Source organism: Equus asinus, chromosome 8 (genome assembly GCF_041296235.1).
Source record: "Equus asinus isolate D_3611 breed Donkey chromosome 8, EquAss-T2T_v2, whole genome shotgun sequence".
Taxonomy (NCBI): Eukaryota; Metazoa; Chordata; class Mammalia; order Perissodactyla; family Equidae; genus Equus; species Equus asinus.
The window spans coordinates 19,325,151-19,347,378 of NC_091797.1; the positions used below are offsets into that span (position 1 = coordinate 19,325,151).

Genomic DNA, 22,228 nt, shown 5'->3' on the forward strand with positions numbered 1-22,228 from the left:
AAAGCTTATCGTATCATATTTATCTATCTATGAATATTTTCCACACTGTGGACCACAAAAAAGACCTATTTATACACACATTTTCCACTCCATGGACTGTCAAAAGAGCGTTAAAAGGAAAACACAACCCATCCATCTTTCTGCATTTGTTTTTGTGATTTTTTTTTTCCCTTTTGGGCAAACCAAGTAATTTATGAGCTTTGGTTTAACAGACAATTCCCGTATTGCAGCCCCATGCATGCTCTTGTTTCTCTGAAGGAAACACAGATCAGCTTAGCTGCCCTGTGGCTGTTCTCGTGCATATCATTCTACCAACACGTTAACTGTACAACCTTATACACTCCAGACACTCCAAAGCCAAGTAAGATCCAACATGGGCAACAGTGGCTTTCATCCTGGCATGGTGAACATGGGGCCACTGTGAAAGCAGACTAGACTATTTTGGGCACGGCATGCTGTAACGAATGGAAAAAGAGAAATCAGAGACAGGCAGTTTTCCTCTGCCATCTGAACGGTAATATGGATGTGTCATGCTGAAATGAAGAGCGTGAGTTAGACGGAGGGGAACTGCTCTTGCTGCTGCATCAAAATTGAAGGAGGAGGAGGCTGTGGGTGTAGAGAAATCAGTTACAGGAGAAAATGCTCCGGTAGGTACATAGACAGAAAACCAAGTCTAAGTTTGCAATGACTGCCTTTACATTGCTCTTCAATTGTAAAATATTTTTGTGAGTGTAAGGTGTGTATGTGTGTGTGGGTGTGTGCAGTGCACGCATGTGTGCTTAAGTGAGAGAGACAGACACAGAGCTGTGCAACATGTGCAGAAGGGCCTTGTGCTTGGTTTCATGCTCTGCTGTCATCATCATGAAATTCTTAATACTTTTTGATCAAGGGCCCCTGGGCCCCCCAAATTATGTAGGTGGTCCTGGAGGGAGAGTTAGTTCATTGATTTGAGATGGTTGGAATATGGCATAAATTTTTTTTTAATTCTTAATTTTTAAGACTGTTCTTTTTGAAATATGTGTGCCTCAACTTACCTGTTCAAGCTTTTCTTACTACTTCCTATGCTACCCCTGTGCTTTGTTCACATGGGAGTCCGCATAGCTTCCAACATAGTCATGGTCATTTGACTTTTCTTGCCTTAGAGCAGAAGTCAGCAAACTTCTTTTGTAAAAGGCCAGATAGCCAGTTGAAGATAGCAAGTTGCCCCTTGCTTTGCAGGTCTCAAGGTCGCTATTGCAACTACTCAACTGCTGTTGTAGGAAAAGCAGCCATAGATAATACATAAATGAATGAGTGTGGCTGTGTTCCAATAAAACTTTATTTACAAAAATATGTGGAGGCAGGATTTGGCCTGGGGGGCCATGATTTGATGACCTCCACCCTAAAGCATCTCCTCTTTCTGATGATGATGATGATGCAGCTGATGATGAAGTCCATGATGATGGTGATGATAACGACAATGATGGCTACAATTTATTGAGGCCAGACACTGGGTTGAATGCTTTATAAGCATCATGATGTTTAATTGTCACAACAATGTACATATGGTTACTGTGATCCTGACTTGACAGAGGAGGAAACTGGAGTTTAGAGGAGTAAAGTGATTTATTTGTTCAAGCACATCCAGCTAGAAAATAGAGGTGTGAAATTCAAACTTCAGATCTGTGCTGGACGCTTGTGTTTTCAGCCCTTCATTTCTCATACCTGGGACCCTTGACCCTTGCCTACAATTCAGCCCCATCCTGTTCTCTAGAATTGACCTAAACTTTAGGTGAGAAGGATGTTGTAAGGAGCTCCAGCCTCATTGACACAATCCACTATCAAGCTATCCTCTAAGGATAGAGACTCCGGAGCTCCTTTGTTTCCAAGAACCAGTCCCGCTGTAAGATAACGTAATGGGGTTTCTATCTTGTCCTAGATTCCATTTCTCCAAGCTTTCTGTTTGTCAAGATAAGCCAGCTTCTCTATGTGAGACTTCTTGATGACAACAATGTTCTTAGACAGTTATTTTTGTCTGCTGTAGTATTATTTGGGGACAGTAATGAGTCTTTTGGACTGGATTTGGCTGGATGCCAGAGCCAATCTCTTCTTCTGTTCCCACCTATTCTCTCATCTCCACACTTGGTTAGCCCTAAGGGTGGATCTTGTCCTGGCTGCCGCCCCTCCTGCCTGCCCTGTGTTATAGTAGTTAACGGGGCCGAAGCTCCTCCCCACAGTTAGTGTGGTTCTCTCCACTGGAAAGGTCTACCACCTTCTTATTTTCCTCTCAATTCAATGCATTTTTGGATCGTAGCCCAAGTCCTACTCTCTCTATAACATTTCCCTGCACCACTCCAGTACTCACAGAACTTTCCTTTCTTTCACTGCCCATCATACAGCCCCATCTTTTATTTTTTTCTAGTTATCTTGAGAGCTTTATACTTATTCATTTTTCTTTGAAAAGCCCCTTGAAAGAACCCATATTACTTTTGTTTACTTTCCATTTGTGAAAAGGTGGTGGACATTATTAGGTAGTAGGCATTGCTGATTGCTATTTGGTATTGCGGATGGGCTGCTTACTATGCAAGGTTGCCAAGGTGAGGGAGGGCTTATTTATCACAATGACAATATCTCACTAGTGAGAAAGAGAAAATCAGCTCTGATAGCAGTGATCTGTCATGACAGGCGTGGTCAGCTTGGCTTGGTGCTCTCCTATTGGATAGAAACAGTTTTACAAAACATCCTGGGACCATGATGAATCAAGACAAAAGCAAGACCTTCTGCAACCATATCTAAACAGAGGCAAAATGTGAACATGTCCAACCTATGAAAATGATCAAACATTCCCGTCTCCTGGCTGATATGAATAACTGAAGTGAGGCAAGTATAGCTGTAGCCTTGCTTGACTCCTCTTGCCTTGTTGATAAGATTTATTAATATACCCAAGCAAAGAATTACCCCTTCTTTCTAACAGCATCCAACCAGAGCAAAGCACTGCTTCCTTGAACCCTCCCCAAATCATTTAAGACAAGTCCAAACTCTATGTTGAGCTCTTTGTAACGTCCTCTTACTTACTATCTCCATGGTGCGTTCTCCCTCAGTGCAATGAGCAATAAACCCAACTTATTTATCTACAGGTATGTTCTTGGTGGTCTTTGCCTGGAGGACATTGACACCAGAGATTCCTTGAGCTAAGAGAAACATACTCAGTCATCTTGACTTTATTTTTTTCAGGGAGTATGTGTGTTCTCTTTTCTCCCTCAAGGAAAGTCTCTAGAGCAGCTGAGAGAAACCAAAACCATTGCCATGGGATCACTTATTCTGTTCCCTGCTTTGGTGACCCGTCTCCACCTCTCCACCCCACTCACAAGGCTGCCAAGAAAAAAAATAATACAAGGGAACTTAGAAGGCTCTGAGAAGCGTTTCGTCTCCCTTTTCCATTTCTACGACTCAGCATGAAATATTGCGAACCCAGAATGATACATACAGTAGCCTCCATGTTCAGACAAGAACCTGGCCTACTCCAGCTTATTTTCATTTTAAATCCAGCCCATTTTTATTTTTGCCAGTGTAAAGCATGGACTTCAGTGTAAAGGAACATGCATCTTTCTCACATGGCGTTACAACTCATCTAAATCTATAAGGAGTGGCCTGAAATTTAGATAGGCTACAAGGTACTTTTCTGGTAATAAATGTGGCACCAGGTGGGCCAACTTGATGCTAGAAAAAGAACAGTTACTTGATTGAGACTGAAAAGACTGGAATTTTAGTCAGAGTTTCCCACAAACCACCACTTTGACCTCAGGAAAGCCATAATCTCTAAGCTTAAATTCCCCATCAACAGTTAAACATTTTTCAGAGCGTACTCCGTGCCAGGTAGCAGGATAAGCTGCTCGTGCCATCTGCCCAGTAACTTATACACAGTACAACGTGACAGGCATTATACAGGGATGAGTAACAAAGTACTATAGGCGCTCTGAGGAGAAAGGCCCAACTCACCCCGTGTGGTCACGGAAAATGACTGCATTTCCTTACACACAAAAGACCCCAAGGTCTTGAACCAGGCTACTTAGATTCTCCTCTGGCTCAGCTTAGCAGGGCTGGGCAATCCATTCATGCCTGGGTTTTGTCATCTGTAAAATGGACATAATAGTTGCACCTATCTCATAGGATAGTATGAGGACGACGCTAACGTGCATGCACTAACTGTAGAGGACAGTGTTTGGCGTGTAGTAACCACTTCAAGACATGCTTAATGTTGTCGTTTTTGTTTCTGTTAGACCTGTTAAGTAATCTTCAAACTCCTCACAAATCCAAACCCCAATCACCCCTCCCAGGGAGGAAGCAAAGCGTCTGAAGTCCTTCCTTTGAAAAAAAATGTGAGCTTTGGAAAATATGACATCTTTCCAGGATCACGAGTGATTTTTAATAAAATTTACACTTGAAGAATGGAATTTTTCTCTAAGCCAAGAAAGGAGGCAAACCTAAGAGGAAAGCATTTCACTCCACCAACACATGGATCTAAGCTCTGTGGGAACAGGACTTTGTCTCATTCGTCTCTGCCTCTCTGGCACTGACAGCAGTGTCCAGCATAGTGCAGACTCAACCAATAGTTGTTGAATGAATAAATGAATGTTTACCACATAAAGACAAATATATATTTTTTCTTTTCTGTTACTTTGAATATTTTATAAACAAAGAGTCCTGATTTAATAGAAAGAGAGAATTCTCAATCTATTTTCCCCCATAGACCTAAGAGATATGATGAACCTACATTAATGATGTTTAATTACAGGAGCAATAAGACTCAGCTCAGGGTGGAAGAGCAAAAGAGGGAAGCATGGGTGTTTGGGGGCATATCAGAATCACAGGGGTAATACGTATTGTGGGAAAGCCCCTAGAGATTCTGACTCACCCAAAGTGAGCACAGCCCCCAACTGCCCTTTGACAATCACTGACATTGATGGAAATCTCAAGTGGTGATTCCCAGGCTCTAACCTCATTCAATTTTATCAATGACTTGGATAAGGATATACATAGTATACTTAGAAAATTTGTCAATGACACAAATCTGGATGGGAGAACAGATATTAAACACAGAAGAGAAAAATTAAGATCTGAAGGATCTCAGCTAGTAGAATCATGAGATCATTCTAAGAAAGAGAATTTTCTGTGTAAGAATTCTACTATACAGATAGAGAATGTGAGGTGAGTTTCAGGAGAGGTATATAGTTTAATAGTGAAATATGTGAAAAAAACTGAGGGAGTATAGTCAAGAGTAAATTCAACATGAATCAACTGAGTGATTTGAAAGCAAAATAACTATCTTGGCACTTAAGAGAAATTAATAGAAATAGTGTTTAGGACAATGGATGTGATTGACCCATTTTACCCTTCTCTGATCAGACTACACATGGACATTTGTTTACTTAATTTCTTTTTTTAAAATTTTTACTTGGGGGCCGGCCCCGTGGCCGAGTGGTTAAGTTTGCACGCTCCGCTGCAGTGGCCCAGGGTTTCGCCAGTTCGGATCCTGAGCATGGACATGGCACAGCTTATCAGGCCATGCTAAGGCCATGTCCCACATCCCACAACTAGAAGGACCCATAACTAAAATATACAACTATGTACTGGGGGGATTTGGGGAGAAAGAGCAGGAAAAAAAAGATTGGCAATGGTCGTTAGCTCAGGTGCCAATCTTTAAAAAAAATTTTTTTAAATTTATTTCTTTGCTTAAAAGTCTGATTCTTTCTTCCTTTCCTTTCTTGCAGGAAGGCAAGTGGGCCCATGAGAGGAGGCCACCTAAGTGAGGTGGTCCAGTAGGAGTTGATGCCTCTCTAAAGAGGGTATCTGAGTAGGGCAGTGGCCTGGCAGAAGATTGAACAAATAACCAGATATATTGAGGGTAACAGGAGCCGTGTTTTCCCATTGTCAGAGAAGGGAGGTGTACGTTTGTGAAGGGGAAAAACTAGAACAAACCCTGTGGTGTTGGATTGGAATGGCAGGATTGTTGTATCATTCTTACAAATTTTCTGTAAGTGTAAAATTGTTTTGAAGGAAAAGAAAAATGTACAGCTATCAGGACACTACATAGCCATAAAAAATAATGTTGTTGTTAAAAAAGGACAAAGTTGTCCCATTCACAACAACATGGATGGCCCTTGAGGGTATTATGTTGAGTGAAATAAGCAAGACAGAGAAAGACGAACTCTGTATGACTCCACTCATAGGTGGTAGTTAACATATGGACAAAGAGAACTGATCGGTGGTTGCCAGGGGAAAGGAGGGTGGGGGGAGGGCACTAGGGGTGGAGTGGTGTACCTACAACATGACTAATAATAATGTACAACTGTAATTTCACAAGGATGTTAACTTTTATAACCTTAATAAAAAAAAAATAATGTTGTTGTTGACACTAAAAACACAAGCAACAAAAGAAAAATTTGACTTTATCCAAACTAAAAACGTTTGTACTCGATAGTGAGGACACTATCAAGAAAGAGAAAAGACAACTCACAGAAGGGGAAAAATATTTGCAAATTATACATCTGATAAGGGATTAATATCCACACTATTAGGGGACTTTTAAAACTCCAAACACACACACAAAGAGAAACAACCCAATTAAAACCTGGACAAGGCCAAAAAATATAAATTACTTAGGCATAAATCTAACAGATATGTACAAGGTCCATATGAAGAAAAGTACAAAACTCTGATGAAAGAACTCAAAGAAAAACTAGCTAAATAGAGAGATATTCCATGTTCATGGATAGGAAGACTCAATATGGTCAAGATGTCAGTTCTTTCTAACTTGATCTATCAATTCAACACAATCCCTACCAAAATTCTAAGAAGTTATTTTGTGGATATTGACAAACTGATTCTAAAGTTTATACGCATAGGTACAAGACCCACAATGGCCAACATAATATTGAAGGAGAAGAACAAAATCAGAGAACTGATACTACTCAATTTTAAGGTTGACTATAAAGCTACAGTAATCAAACAGTGTGGTATTGGCAAAAGAATAGATAAATAGATCGATGGAACAGTAGAGAGAGGCCCATAACAGACCCACATAAATATAGCCAATTGATTTTTGACAAAGGAGCAAAGGCAATACAATGGAGACAAGATAGTTTCTTCAACAAATGGTGCTGGAACAAATAGACATCCACATGCAACAACAACAAAGAATCTAGACACAGACCTTAACTCTTCGCAAAAATTAACTAAAAATGGATCATAGACCTAAACATAAAATGCAAAATTATAAAACATCTAGAAGATAACATAGGAGAAAACCTAGATGACTTCGGGTATGACAATGACTTTTTGATAAAACACCAAAGGCATGATGCATGAAAGAAAAAATTGATAAGCTGGACTTCATTAAAATTAACAACTTCCGCTCTGCAAAAGACACTGTCAAGAGAATGAGAAGACAAGCAACAGAGTTGGAAAAATTATTTACAAAATACATACCTGATAAAGGACTGTTATTCAAAATATTAAAACTCTTAAAATAATAACAATAAGAACAACAATAAGAAAATGAATAACTCAAAAAATGAGTGAAAGATCAGAATAGACACCTCACCAAAGAAGGTACGTAGTGACAAATAAGCATATGAAAAAATGCTCAACATCTTATATCATTAAGGAAATGCAAATTAAAACAATGAGATTCCACTACACACCTACTAGAATGGCGAAATTCCAAAACACTGACAACGCCAAATGCTGGCACGGGTGTGGAGCAACGAGAAAACTCAATCACTGCTGGTGGGAATGCAAAATGGTACAGCCACTCTGGAAGACAGTTTGGCAGCTCCTTACAAAACAAATTCTTACTATACGATTCAGTAATCATACTCCATAGTATTTACCCAAAGGAGTTGAAAACTGATGTCCACACAAAGCCTGCACACAAATATGTGTGGCAGCTTTATTCAAAATTGCCAATACTTGAAAGCAACCAAGACACTCTTCGGTAGGTGAATGGATAAACTGTGGTACTCCAGACAATGGAATATTACTCACCACTTAAAAGAGATGAGTAACCAAGTCATGAAAACATGGAGGAGTCTTAAACGCATATTACTCAGTGAAAGAAGCAATCTGAAAAGGCTATATATTGTATGATTCCTACTGTATGACACTCTGGAAAAAGCAAAACTATTGAGACAGTTTTTTTTAACTGTCGGTGGTTTTTAACATCAGTGATTGCCAGGAGTTAGTGGGCAGAGAAGGATGAATAGGAGGAGCACAGAGGAATTTTAGGGCAATAAAACTATTCTGTATGATACTGTAACAGTGGATACATGTCATTATACACTTGTCAAAACTCAAAGAATGTACAACGCCAAGAGTGAACCCTAATGTAAACTATGGATGCTGGTTGATAATGATGTGTCACTGTAACATCACTGATTGTAACAAATGTACCACTCTGGTGAGGGGTGTTGATAATGGGGGAGGCTATGCAAGTGTGTGGGCAATGAGTATATGGGAAATCTCTGTACCTTCTATTGAATTCTGCTGTGAACTTAAAACTCCAAAAAATAAGTTCTATGAAAAAAATAAGAATACCTGTATCTGAGTGGTTGGAAGATGGCCATGTTCATTTTCAGTAACAGCCAACATACATTGAGTGTTACCGTGTGCCAGGCCTTGTGCTAAGGGCTTTACGTATATTACTGCATTTAACTCTCACATTAAATCTTGTGTTTTTCCAACTAATTTCTAGAATGAATATATTACTTCTATAACCAGAAAGTTTTATTTGTAAACAGATATTTGCAAAAGAGATCCTCTTAAGATGACAGTCTTCAGGTGGGTGAAGATTCTAGGAACTGCTGCCAGTGAGATTTTGTTTAAAGGTTTGAAGATGTTTTACTGGGAAGCGGGCCTTGGAGAGAGTGAGACCCGATGGTTATCTTCCCATACAGTCGAAAAACAGTCAATTGGAAAAGGAATTGGATTCTGTCTGCGTGGCTTCAAAAAGTGAACTCGAACCAATGACAGAAAATTCTAGGAGGGCAAATTTGGGCTCAATATGAGGATGCTCCTTTAGACAAGTCCATCCAAAAAAGTAGTGCATCTAAATCAACGAACATTAATGGATTTATGCATCCAGCTGAAGTTTGGAAAAGTAGGAATCTAAGGTCATTTTCAACTCTGAATTTGTGTCTCTTTATATCAATGCAGATTAATCAGAGAGAACAGCCAAAGTCTACCTTTTTTGCTTAAAAAAAAAAAAGGATATGATTCTATGTCAACCTTGGAAAAAACAATGTGGTGTCTGGGTGAGCGAAGAATAATTGTGAAACTTATAGATGGCTTCAATGCAATTTTAATATAGTTATCAGGAAACAGAAAGGCATAAAAAGAAAAAGGTCTATTTATGTAAAATTAGAAAGATGACAGAACACAAAACTGATTTAAATTTGTTGTTCCCTCCCTCCCTCACACCCTTCTTCCTTCAATTTCTCCCACTTTTCCCATCATGATCTTTTACATTATTGACATTCTCTTGCCAGGAGATTCAGTCTTGTCTGTCCCTATTGTGCCACCCCCAAGCCACAGGCTTCCTGCCTGCTCTGAATTGCTTCATTTTGTATAGCAGAGACTTCTCCGAGTGTGAAGTTTGTTGAGCAACAACAGATCTACCCCAGATTCTGTTTCACATTCAGCCCTTTACTGTACGATACCAGTCTCCCATTCCTTGTGTCACAAGCCCTCAGACAATAGGAGCCCTTGAGGCTCTTCTGTCCCCAGGTCTGGTGGTTGCGAATCCTGGCAAAGCTGTGAAGCCGGCGCAGGGCACCTTCAGCCACGTGGGCGGGGCCGGGCGCAGGGCTCCAGCCCGAGGGCGCCGGCGCCCACCCAGCGCAAACGCCCCCCGAGACCTTCTAGGGGCTTCCCGACCTTTCCTCAGTTAGCCAGCGTGGGGAGGGGTCAGTCATCGAGTAAGAAGAGTCTCTCTTCCAGTACTCCCTACCCACAGTTTGCTTCTCCGCCAGTTTCTTGGCTGTCGCCGCCCTGTCACCCTTAGCTTCAGAATCAGCCCCTCCCCACCCTGATCTCCAGGGAGGCCCCCACCCCGGCTGTAACCCTAGGAAGCGCCTCCCCGCTGAGGCCGGGACTCCTGCGGACAGGCTCCGGCGCTGGGTCCCCAGGGGCCCTTCACCCCCTCCTGGGCACCCCGAGGGGAGAGGAGGACGTGTGGGGCTGAGGGCAGGGTGGGAGCCCAGGAAGTAGGGTGGGTGGGGGACCGGGAAGGGCGCGGGGTCAGGGGGGAGGAGATGAGAGCAGGCCAGGCAGGGGCTGTCGGTTTCCTGGGGTCTGATTGGAGGTTGGCCCGATGAGTCGAAGCTGGGGGCGCGCCCATCTCCGCTGGCTCCTGCGAGAGACGCCGGCTCGGCCCCTCCCCGGAGCCGCTTTGTCCCGGGTGACGGCGGCGGAGGTGGCGGGGAGGAGCGGGCCGGAGGCAGAGACCCGCGGACAGCCGAGCCGGGGAGCGGGAGGCGGGGCGCCCGCGCACGGCCGCACCCCCAGGCCCGCGGGCACGGCGCCCGCCCCACGCGCGCTCGCACGGGCCGGCAGGTGCGCAGGCAGCGCCGCGGCCGCAGTCGCCGGCCCCGCGGAGCGCCCGAGCCGCCGCCTCTGCCTCTGCCTCTGCCGGCGCATCGCGGACGCCCAGCAGGTCGGTTATGTAACCGCGCCGGCCCGCTCGTCCCGGCACCCCGTCCTGGTCCTGCCAGGGCTGCGCGTGGCGCCCCGATCGTGCCGGGGGACCGCGGCAGGGGCGGGCAAGCGCGGCCGCGTTAGGGAGTGGGCAGGGGGCTGCGGCGGGTGGGAGGTGGTCTCCTGATCCAGTGGTCAGCCCCCGAAGCCCCCGTGGGGACAGAGGTCTCCCTTGACCCCCTTCTAGAAGGCGCGGATCTCCAGGAGCCCCTTCCCCATTCCTAGTGACCCCAGGGTTCGCCTTCCCAGTAGCAGCAGCAGGTGCATAAGTGGAGGAGTGAGAAAGACGCCCGTGGTCCGCGGGACTGAGGTTTGGAGAGTGGGTTAGGGGAGGTGGACTGGACGCAGAGAGCAAAGGAGAAAACGGAGAGACTCCTTTCCTAGTGCTTAAAGGAAAGTGCTGGGGAGAGGGGAGGTGCTCTGAAGCGCGGCGGGCTGGGAATTGTCCTGCCTGGGATTAACAGGCTTGGGTCATCTAAAAATAACTTCAAGTTTGAAAAGTGAAATAGAAGGGAGCGCAGTGTGCCGAGTTCGTCCTGCCTGTGGGATGCTTCGCTCTAGAAGTCACCAGAGGGAACAGGCAAATCCCAGCCGCCTGATCCCTCGGCTGCCTCCTGGTCTCACTGGTTTCCAGGGTATCTCGGTTTGACTTTTAGTTAATGATTTATTCTCCAAGGCACTGCTGTCTTTTTCTTCCAAAATGAATTATGGCAGACTGCGTGCTTTGAATCTTTTGTATTTGCTACATCGGGATAGAAGTGTTCGGCGGACGTCTAATGAGTCTGCTGCCAAAGCATTTTTTTTTTTTTTAATATCGTTTTAGTAAAAACAGAAGTTTCTGGGCTCCCTTTAACATACAGTCACACAACTGGAGATGAAAGGATGCTAGAGGATTCCAGCCCACACTTCTCCCTCCTTCAGCCAGAATTCCACTTAACCTATCATACAGAGGGGCTTCTGTAGGAAAAGTAGGACATTTTTACTAAGGCAGCTCAAGTTTCACACGTATTACATCAACTTCAAAACGCAGGACACATGTATCACAGGCACAGCGCAAGGCTTGCTTACTGGCCCCCTCCGTTCTAGGGGCACAGAGAAATTGGAAAAGCCCAGACGCTGGAAAGGATCAAGAAGCAGGTCAGCACTGACTGTGGAACAAGGCAGGGGAGTGACTGTTTGGCTGCTTTCAGTCTACTCATTGATTTTCTTCAGCCTTGGAGCTATTATCTTAAGTATGATCAGTCATTGAGTGGAATTAGTCTAAAATGTGAGTTGCACTTTGCTTGCAAATCCACTGCAAATCGAATCAGCATTTATTGAGCGCCTACTAGCCGAGTCCAGTCTATAGAATTTTGTGATGGAGAAGTATCCTCAATGAAACCTACAGGATTCCAAGAGCTTTCAGAATGCCTTGTGAGCGTAGGTCCTGCAGAACCCAGGTCAATCTGGGAGGGTGTGGCTCTCTCTCCAGTGATGAACATTGAACAGGCAGAAGTGGGAACTTGAGAGCTTTGTCATTGGTAAGCAGGCATCGCACTCTTTTAAAAAACACTTGCATAATCCTTTGCAGCTAATTATATATTTTGCAGAAACTAGCTTTAATGAGACCAACTTTGGTAGTCCGTCAGGTCTCCTTTTCCCATCGCTCTTACTTTCTGTACCATTCATTCAGTTTAATCAGCAGTTATTTGTTAAGCATCTACTGTGTGTCGTGTGGTTCTTGTGCCAGAGGCAAAAAGAATGAGGCTGATGCCTTTCAGAAGTCAATCTAGCAGAAAAGAAGGATAAGAAAATAAGTGATAATGATCAGCGTGGTGAATGTTTAATGGAAAAAGGAAGAAGGCAGTGGGAGCCCGGGAAGAAAGGGTGGAGAGAAGCTGGAAGAGCTTTCAGAGAAGCTCACATTTGGACCGGATCCCACTAGGCGGTAGGACTTCTCTGCAGAAGGGGCTAGGCGTTCCTCATTGAAGGAAACGTCGTGTTCAAAGAGCATCTAGGTGTTCTGAAGTGGGAGGATGGCAGGAGAGTTTAGGAGGGGGATTCAGTGAGCCTGGGTTGTGAATATGCCCTATTGAGGAGGAGAAACCGTACAGCCTTTAAGGGAGAAGTGATTTGATCGAATGTGTATTTTGCAAAAGTGACTTCAGAGGTGGTGAGTGGGTGGGGTTGCAAAGAGGAAGGAGCTCAGATTTTAGACCACTGGAGTGGTCCAGGCAAAAACATAAATGAAATTAATTGCTCCTGAACCAGGTAGAATGAGGAAAGAAAAGAGAGAGCTACAGAGAGCCATTTCAGAGGGAGAACCAGTTGTACTGGGTCATGAAGTGCGTAGTGAGGTGGAAGAGGATTAGATGTCTAGGTAGGTGGTCAGCATTTTATCTGAGTTAGGAAGTAAATGAGGAAGAGTAGGTTTGAGAAAGATGGGGGATTTTAACTGAAAGCTTTTGCTCTAAGATCAGGAACAAAGCAAGGATGCCCACACTTGCCACCTTTATGCAATGTGGTACTAGAAGTCCTAGCCAGAGCAGTTAGGCAAGGGGGAAAAAAGCATCCGAATCAGAAAGGAAGAGTAAAACCATCTCTTTTTGCAGATTACGTGATATTATATTAGAAAACCCTAAAGACTGTTAGAACTAATAAATGAATCCAGTAAAGATGCAGGATACGAAATCAATATACAAACATCAGTTGCATTTCTATACACTAATAATGAACTATCAGAAAGAGCAATTAAAGAAACACTCCTGTTTGTAATTGCATCATAAAGAATAAAATGTGTAGGAATAAATTTAACTTTGGAGGTGAAAGATGTGTGTACTGAAAACCATAAAACATTGATAAAAGAAATTGAAGAAGACGTAAATGGAAAGATATTCTTTGTTCATGAATTGAAAGAATTAATATCATTAAAATGTCCATACTACCCAAAGCAATCTGCAGATTTAGTGCATTCTCTATCAAAATTCCAAAGGCGTTTTTCACAGAAATAGCAATTCTAAAATTTGTGTGGAACCACAAAAGACTTTGAATAGCCAAAGCAACCTCGAGAAAGAACAACAAAGCCAGAAGCATCACATTTCCTGATTTCAAACTGTATTACAAAGCTATAGTGATCAAAACAGGATGGCATTGGCATAAAAGCAGACACATAGATCAATGGAACAGACTAGAGAGCACAGAAATAAGCTCATGCATATATTATCAAATAATTTATGACGAGGGAGCCAAGAATATACAGTGGGGAAAGGATAGTCTCTTCAATAAATGGTGCAGGGAAACCTGGACAGCTGTATGCAAAAGAATGAAACTGGGCCACGATCATATACCATACACAAAAATCAACTCAGGATAGAGTAAAGACTTGAATCTAAGACCTGAAACCATAAAATTCCTAGAAGAAAACATAGGGGGTAAGCTTTTTGATATTTGTCTTGGCATTGGCAATGATTTTTTTTGGTTTGTCAACAAAAGGGAAAATAAACAAATGGGACTACGTCAAATTAAAAAGCTTCTGCACAGCAAAAGAGTCCATCAACAAAACGAAAAGACAACCCGTGGAAGGGGAGAAAATATTTGCGAATCATATACCTGATAAGGAGTTAATATTCAAAATGTATAAAGAGCTGATACAACTCAATAGGAAAAAAACAAATAACCCAATTAAAAAATGGGCAGAGAATTCAAAAGTTAAAATTAAAAAATGGGAATGTCTTCCAAAGAAGACATAGAGCTGGCCGACAGGTACAGGAAAAGGTGTTCAGTGTCACTAATCAGTAGGAAAATGCAAATTCAGACCACAATGAGGTATCACCCCACACCTGTTAGAATGGCTATTATCAAAAAATCCCCAAGAGATAGCAGGTGTTGACAGGGATGTGGAGAAAAGGGAACCCTGGTACACTTTTGGTGGGAATGTAAATTGGTGCAGCCACTTGGAAAACAGTAGGGAGGTTCCTTGAAAAATTAAAAATAGAACTGCCATATGATATGGTAATCCCACTTCTGGGTATTTATCTGAAGGAAATGAAGCACTATCTCGAAAAGGTATCTGCACCCCCATGTTCATTGCAGCATTATTTACAGTAGCCAAGACATGGAAACAACCTAAGTGTCTGTCAATGGTTGAATGGATAAAGAAGATGTGGTATATATATATACAATGGGATATTATTCAGCCAGGAAAAAGAAGGGAATCCTGGGGCCGGTCCCGTGGCCGAGTGGTTAAAGTTCTGTGCGTTCTGCTTCGGTGGGTTTGGATCCCAGGGCTGACCTACTCCACTCATCAGCCCTGCTGTGGAAGCCTCCCACATGCAAAGTAGGGAAGGATTGGCACAGATGTTAGCTCAGGGCAAATCTTCCTCACCAAAAAAAAAGGGAATCCTGCCATTTGCGACAAAATGAATAGACCTTGAGGGCATTATGCTAAGTGAAATAAGTCAGAGAAAGATAAATACCGTATGATCTCACTTAGATGTGGAATCTAAAAATACTGAAACTCATAGATACAGAAAATAGATTGGCGATTGTCAGAGGTGGGAGATCGGGGTGGGCAAAATGAATGAAAGTGGTCAAAAGGTACAAATTTTCAGTTATAAATAAGCTCTGGGGGTGTAATGTAAGGCATGGTGACTATAGTTAATAATACCGTGTTGTATATTTGAAAGTTGCTAAGAGAGTAGATCTTAAAAGTTCTCATCACAAGAAAAAAATTTGTAACTATGTGAGGTGATTGATGTTAACAAAACATACTGTGGTAATCATTTCACAGTATATACATATACCAAATCGTTATGTTGTACACCTGAAACGAATCCAATGTTATATGTTAGTTATATCTCTATAAAACAGCGGGGTGGGAAAGGAAGTAAATGCGAAAGAGTAGGTTTGAGAAAGATGGGGAATTTTGACTTAGAACGTCAAATGAAAATGCTCAGTAGGCACTGATAATTTCTGGTGCCAATGTCTACTCATCTTACCTTCATTGCTGAGACTGTCTAGGGCTGCCTTTGGAGAAGAGGCAGAGAATTTCACAATAGGAAGTTGTTTCTCCCTTCTTCTCCCAAAGCAAAAGTATTAACTGTCAAAGATCTGAATTAGGAATAGTAGTAATAGTAAAAATAATTTTAATGATAATAGTATCTAACATTTATTCAGTGCTTACTATGTGCGGAGCACAAAGAAGTTACAGCTCTAAATGGATTATCACATTTGATCCTCATGGTACCCTTAGGAGGGAGAAGCCATTGTCATTCTCATAACATTGACAAGAAACCCAAGGCCAAGCGAGGGAATCTTATCTAGGCCGCCCAGTTAGTAGGAGGTGTGCCCTGAGTTCAAGCTCAGTCAATCTGACCAGCACTCTGAATCGCCAGTGTGAATTAATGACCTTGAAATAATTCCTCGTTAGCCTGGAATGTGTTTTTTACCCTGTGTTTGAATATTTGTGGCTGATGCCATGAAGGAGGACAGGATTGAGTCAGGAGTCCTGGCTGTCCTCTGGGCTCTGTACCTGATTTGTTGTGTGACCTCTGCAAAGTCACATCCTTTCTTAGGCTTTCATTATTTCAAATCTGTATATTAATGGGAGGAGAAGAGGTTGACTAGATAATCTCTAAAGAGTCTTGGCATTCTGAAGTCCTGCTATCCTGTCTTAAATTTCGCTACTAGAGCTGTTGGTTTGGGTTAAAATCATGCCTGCTGGTCACTTTTAGAATAGGCATACTTCTAAGAGGATTAACTCCAATGGTGGCCTGTCCTTGACAGCTTGATGTGAACTAGTCGATAGGGCGGATGCTGAGGGGGCTGCCTGATGTTGGGGGAGCCCAATTCAGGGAGGGGAAACCTGGAAGAGCACTGAAGTGGAGGAATCTCCATAGTCACTGATCAGTTTATTTTAGACCTGTCACTTAAATCTATGAGACTTAGTTTCCTCATCTCTGAATAATTGGGGTAATTAATCCATGCGTTGTAAGGTTGTTGCATGGAGTGAAACAGATAATGTAAAGCAGGCACTCCACACGTCTGCCTCATTGAAGATGCTCAGTAAGTGGGGTCCTCAGCCCTCGCCCCCAGGGTAACAGATGTGCAGGAAAGGGAGGTAGAGTAATTCTGAAGAAAAACTTTTACTTTGTAGTTTTGCTAAGGCAACCCCTCAGTAAGCGTCATTTATCTATCTATCTTAGAAAGTAGTATATATTGGGAATATGAAAACACACAGCACCTTAAACACTTTTCAAAATGTGAATCTCAAGTATTCATTAATAAATTACCCTCAAATATAAAGAAGCTCCAATATTCCACAGCACAAGGTTTTAAACTTGTGTTTTGTCAGCTTATAAATAGGCCAAGATTGCTGTAAAGAAATAATGTTGGCTAGGCTTGGTGATCCTGGATTGCATTATTATGCCATTGAATATACAAAAGATGGAATGACTCCCTACTCTGTGTGTGTCTGTGGGCACTCTGTGCTTCTGTCTTCCTAAAGAACTTTCTACCTATGCCTATAAAATGTGCACTGTCCTTGTGTCTTTCTTCTTGTGTTACCAACTGCCAGGTGTCGTATGTTGTAGGTTAAATCGATTAATTAAGTGGAAGATTTTTTTAAAAATGGAAGCAGCCTTAAACTCAACTGAAGCTGTTTTTAAGCTTCTTAAAAACAAAAAAGTGTGTGATTGTGAATGGTACTTTCTAGAAGTTAAAGAAAAGTTTCCAAAAATAGCTCAAACTTCCTGCAGTTCAGAATGCCCACAGAAAATATTTTCTACAGTCAGGATGAAAAGGGACTTATTTTCATATCTGATTTTCCTATACTCAACTCACTTTGAAACAGGGCTGAAAGATGGGGTTCCTAAGCTTGGAATGTATGCATAAGAGGATGTTGTTAATGGTGGCCGTTGGACAGAAAAATTGTATAATTTGAGAGCTATATCCTGGTTTTTATCACTGTTGCCTTAGCTGTTGGTGAGAATAAATGCTTTATTGTTTCATGTGGTTGAGATGTGTCTACTACAAAATATTATGGGTTCTTTGAGGGCACGGGCCAAGCCTTAATACTCATCTTACGGTGTTGGGAATAAAGAATAAAAAGCTTGGACTTGGCATGAAAAGGCCTGGATTCCCGGCCTGGCGCTGTCACTTCCCAGCTATGTAACCTTGAGCTTCCCGGTGACCTAACAGTCATAGGAGCTGGCATTTGTTGAATGCTGCCCCTGTTCCAGACGCTGTGCTCAGCACACTGCATACGTTATCTCATCTAATCCTTACAACAACTCCACCACATGGGTATTATCATCACTATTTACAGACGACCAAGCCCTGAGGATTGGGGGAATAAGCCACGCAGGGCCGGGTCTCTGAGTTGCCATTTTCTGCTCCGTACAATTAGGAAAACAATGCTTGATCTCCCCACCTTACAGAGTCATGAGGCTGAAATGCTATGAGTCTGTGAATGTGCACTGAAAGATGGAATGTGCTGCACAGATGTTAAGGATGATTGGCACAGCAGGGACCTCCCGAGAGATCAGTTATAGTTGGCCCTGATATAGCACCAGGTTTGTAAGGGGCAGGCCGTCCACTGTATATAAAATGCTTTTATAGAGTTCATTAAAAAAACTGTATTTCCTTGCCCTGCTTTTTTGGTAGTTAGTTTTATGAAGGCTGTTTCTTTCAAGGGTAACTTACTTGTCAGTACCAAGACTCAACCAGGCTGGGCCAGGAGGAAGCTGCATGGCAGGGAACTGGATCCTGCTGGTGAAGGGAGTGGAAAGCGTGGTTTAAAGAGAAGAGGTAACTGCAAACGCCCAGAGGGGTGTTTCTGTATAAACAGAAAAGGCTGGAAGTCAAAGCCAAGGTCAATGAAGGCACAGGCTTGATGTGGAGAGCAAGAAGTTATCCCCAGGGTTTAGATCAAGTGTGAATGGCAGGTGGGACATGGAATCTGCTCAAGAAGGCTAGAAATATTTCCCAGTGTCTGCTGAGGTTTGTCCACTCATCAGGAAAACTGGGAACCCCCTGCCCTGATTTTTTTTTTTTAGGAAGATTAGCCCTGAGCTAACTACTGCCAATCCTCCTCTTTTTGCTGAGGAAGACTGGCCCTGAGCTAACATCCGTGCCCATCTTCCTCTGCTTTATACAGGGGACGCCTACCACAGCGTGGCTTTTGCCAAGCGGTGCCGTGTCCGCACTGGGATCCAAATCAGCAAACCCTGGGCCGCTGAGAAGCGGAACGTGCAAACTTAACCGCTGTGCCACTGGGCTGGCGCCTGATTTTTTTTAATGGTTTCTTTTTCTTGGACATATGTGCTTTCTATAAAATATCTGGACAAAAAAGAATAGTATAAAAAGAGAGAATTAAAACCCCATGTGTGACCACAAGCAAATGATAATTACTATTAACATTTTGATGCATTTCCATTCTTTCTTCTATGCATATTTTTGTAGAATTGGGATCATACTTTGTAGAGAGTTTTGCATCCTGTGCACTTCACCAAACGTTTAAATAACTTTTCATGTCAAGTCAACAATCTTTATGAACTTGTTTTCAGTAGCCGCACAGCATTCTCATATATGACTTTACCAAATTCATTTACCTTCTCCCCTATTGTTGGACATTTAAATGGCTCCCAATTATCAAAATCTTATACATAATACTTTGATGAACATCTCTGATCATAATTTTTTTCTATATTTGGATCATTTTCTTCGGATAGATGGGTAGAAGTGCAATTATTGGCTCAAATAGATGGACCTTCTGAAGGCGTTCTCTATATTTTGACGTTGCTTTTTGTTGTTTTTCCAGGAGGTTATCCTACTTAACATTCCCGCAAGTGATGCATGAGAATGCAGGTCTCACCTCCACCCTGCTTGTAAGCACTCTTTTTGGTGAACATAAGGGGTGGCTGGTATTAGTGCTTTCCAGAGAGAACCCCCACTCTAGAATGTTCCTGCTTAACACTTGCTTCAAGGAGGTTGGCCTTTCTTTGTGGGCACTGAGGATGAGTGGGTGGGGTCTGGTGGATTTAACATGCGTGAGTGTTTGTAGGAGAGTTGACTTGAGTGGGTTAGCTTGTCTCCTGGGGGTTCTCTTAGCATCGGCCGGGGCATATGGATGCTGTGTGGGGCCTGACCACTGACAGCTGTCATTGCAGCCCGTTGAGCTCCTAAAGCAGACTTAAACTAAAGGGAATGGAGCAACCTCTGCTTAAGCGAGAGCTGGTTCAGTTTGCCTTTCAAACCCTGAAAAAAATTAGCAGCAAGTCTGCATGCTTATTTGCATAAATTCTATTGTTGCTTTAGCTGATTTTGACTGATTCCCCTTCCACTGTTGGCAGGGGCCTTTCGTGCAAGCTGAGATAGACATGTCTTCTTTCACCTTCCACAAAATGAGATACAATGCAAAGTAAACCATTTTGAATAAATTACTAGGATAATCAGTTGGAATCTTCTTAAAAATCATTTAAATGATCATTATCCTAGAATTTTAATTTGATCACTAATCAAATTCATCTTTCAAAAAAAGTATCTGCATTCACTATTAGGCTCCCATCAACTATGTTGATTATATTGATCAATCTATTGATGTAAAAGCCAGTTTGTATTATTTTTCCCCAAAAAATTGTCTGAAAGACAGGCTAATTTAATATGATTTATTTTTTATTTTGACTTGTGTAGGTATTAAAGATAAAAGCCCAGGAATGGGCTCTGGCCAGGATAAATCAAAGTCCAATTTATACTTTTCTTTTGAGGTTTAATAATTTATCCAGAAAGAAATTATTTATTTGATTACGGGTATCATCATATGAATTTTGAGATTCTAGAGGATGGTAAATCCAGATAAATTAGTGGTAGTTTAAAATATAAAATTCGCTCAAGAGCGGTCTCAGCCTTGACAAGGGAAAGCAAAGTACTAATTCATGAATATGTTAATTTTTTCCTGCTGTGGGCATTAATGATATTTGTTTGATCTTTTATCATGTACAAAACAACTTTTTATAAAAAGGTTAAATTTTGGTCAGGGAAGATATTCAGCAACTGACGTATCATCAATGTGTTTATTTGGTATCCTTTATTTTCTTATTTTTCTGTCTCTTGGTGATTTCTGTTCCACACACAGCTGTTGTTTAGCATTAAACTTCAAAATTTGACAAGATGACATTTAGGTGAAGCTCTGAATTGAAATAGTTGCTCCGTGAGATTTTTCGGGCGAACCGTCTGACCTTGTGTCTAAGCGCCACAGCTCACAGGGACTCCGTGGGGATTCTTGTCTCACAACCTGGACCTTGGTTTGGTTTTGGCCTCCTGAGATGTCGTGGATGGGGAGAGGGGAGCTCCTTCTTATTCTGGTTTGCAACCACACTGGGAGGTCCAGTGTCCTTCTGGAAGGTCAAGAAAATTTTCACAGCCCCCACACGTGTGCAGACCGATTGGCAAGGTTGCCTCCAGGTGGAGGTGAAATAAATGGTCAACCTGAACAGCTCCCTTCGGCTCCCCTACATCCAAATTACTTTGGCTCAAGCTAACAACCACTTCCTTCAGGCTGTGTGAAAACAGCTCAGGCCACTAAACTGGCAACTGAGGACATTAAGAAATTTAGGATGGGTCTAAATAGGCTCAATTATGCACTAGTGAAATCGTTCCCAGCTTACATAGGACATGGGACAGGCCACAGTGGCCCTGTGTGAAACCCCAGATGGGTGGTTTTGCTGTGTGGTGCTCTGCTCCTTCCTGCTTCTTTTTCTTGACCTGAACAGCCCCCAGGAGGCCACAAGGGCAAGTGCTGTAGGAAGTGACCCTGTATTATTCATGAAATGGCTTTCAGGGTCTCCAAATGTAGTGGCTCTTCATGACGCTTCTGGTTTGATTCTTTAAAACTGCATTTAGAATCTCACGTTTAAATATAACTATACTTATCACAAAGGCTTTTGTCTTGGGTGAGAAGGACCAAGCCTGCTCTGTGTTTCCAGTGTTTCTTCTCACCTTTAAGTTAACCTCTTCCTCTTAGCTCACCCATTACCATGTCCTCACAACCATACCTGCTATTGTCTTACAATTCAGGCCAAGGTGTGATACTATGAGAAGGTTATTTTACCTGAACAAGATTAGAAGTACCCAATGGGTATTCGTGAAAGCCAATCCTAGGTATTTTGATGACAGTATAAATTTCAAGGGCATTTATTGTAGGAAAGAAGATCCAAAGTATAATAAAGATTAGAGACATTTACCTAACTGGTGTTCGGGGGCTGGTTCCATTATATCTGAGAGCCTGAGGTGTTGGATTTCCCAGCTGGTCACGACAGCACCCTTTCTGCCTCGGCCCCCATCGACCACGAGCTCTCTTTGAATTATTTCATTTCCAGAGGAGTCCTTCTAGATCATCGCAGACTCCTCCCTCTGACTGTGTTCGGGGACTTTGCCTTTAGAATCTGTCCCCATTCTTCTTCTCAGACACCCTCATCTCAATGATTCTAGAGCTTTGAAAAGCTAAAATAGTACTTCTTCC

General features: G+C 42.5%; 1 protein-coding gene and 1 long non-coding RNA gene across 3 annotated transcripts in view; both read left to right on the forward strand.

Annotated features, from left to right (window-relative positions):
- Positions 1 to 386: 386 nt before the first annotated feature.
- Positions 387 to 6,269, forward strand: LOC139045828 (uncharacterized). Its single transcript, XR_011504954.1, has 3 exons — positions 387 to 647; positions 2,665 to 2,859; positions 4,260 to 6,269. It is a non-coding gene; the product is annotated as an uncharacterized lncRNA (long non-coding RNA).
- A 4,146-nt stretch (positions 6,270 to 10,415) lies between these two features.
- RCAN2 (regulator of calcineurin 2) overlaps positions 10,416 to 22,228 on the forward strand; it is a 251,254-nt gene continuing 239,441 nt past the window's right edge. The window contains exon 1 of one of the 2 annotated variants that reach the window (XM_014837503.3): positions 10,416 to 10,690. The gene's annotated coding sequence lies outside the window, so the exon portion shown is untranslated. The remainder of the gene's footprint in view (positions 10,691 to 22,228) is intronic. The other variant, XM_070514809.1, reaches the window with a different exon arrangement.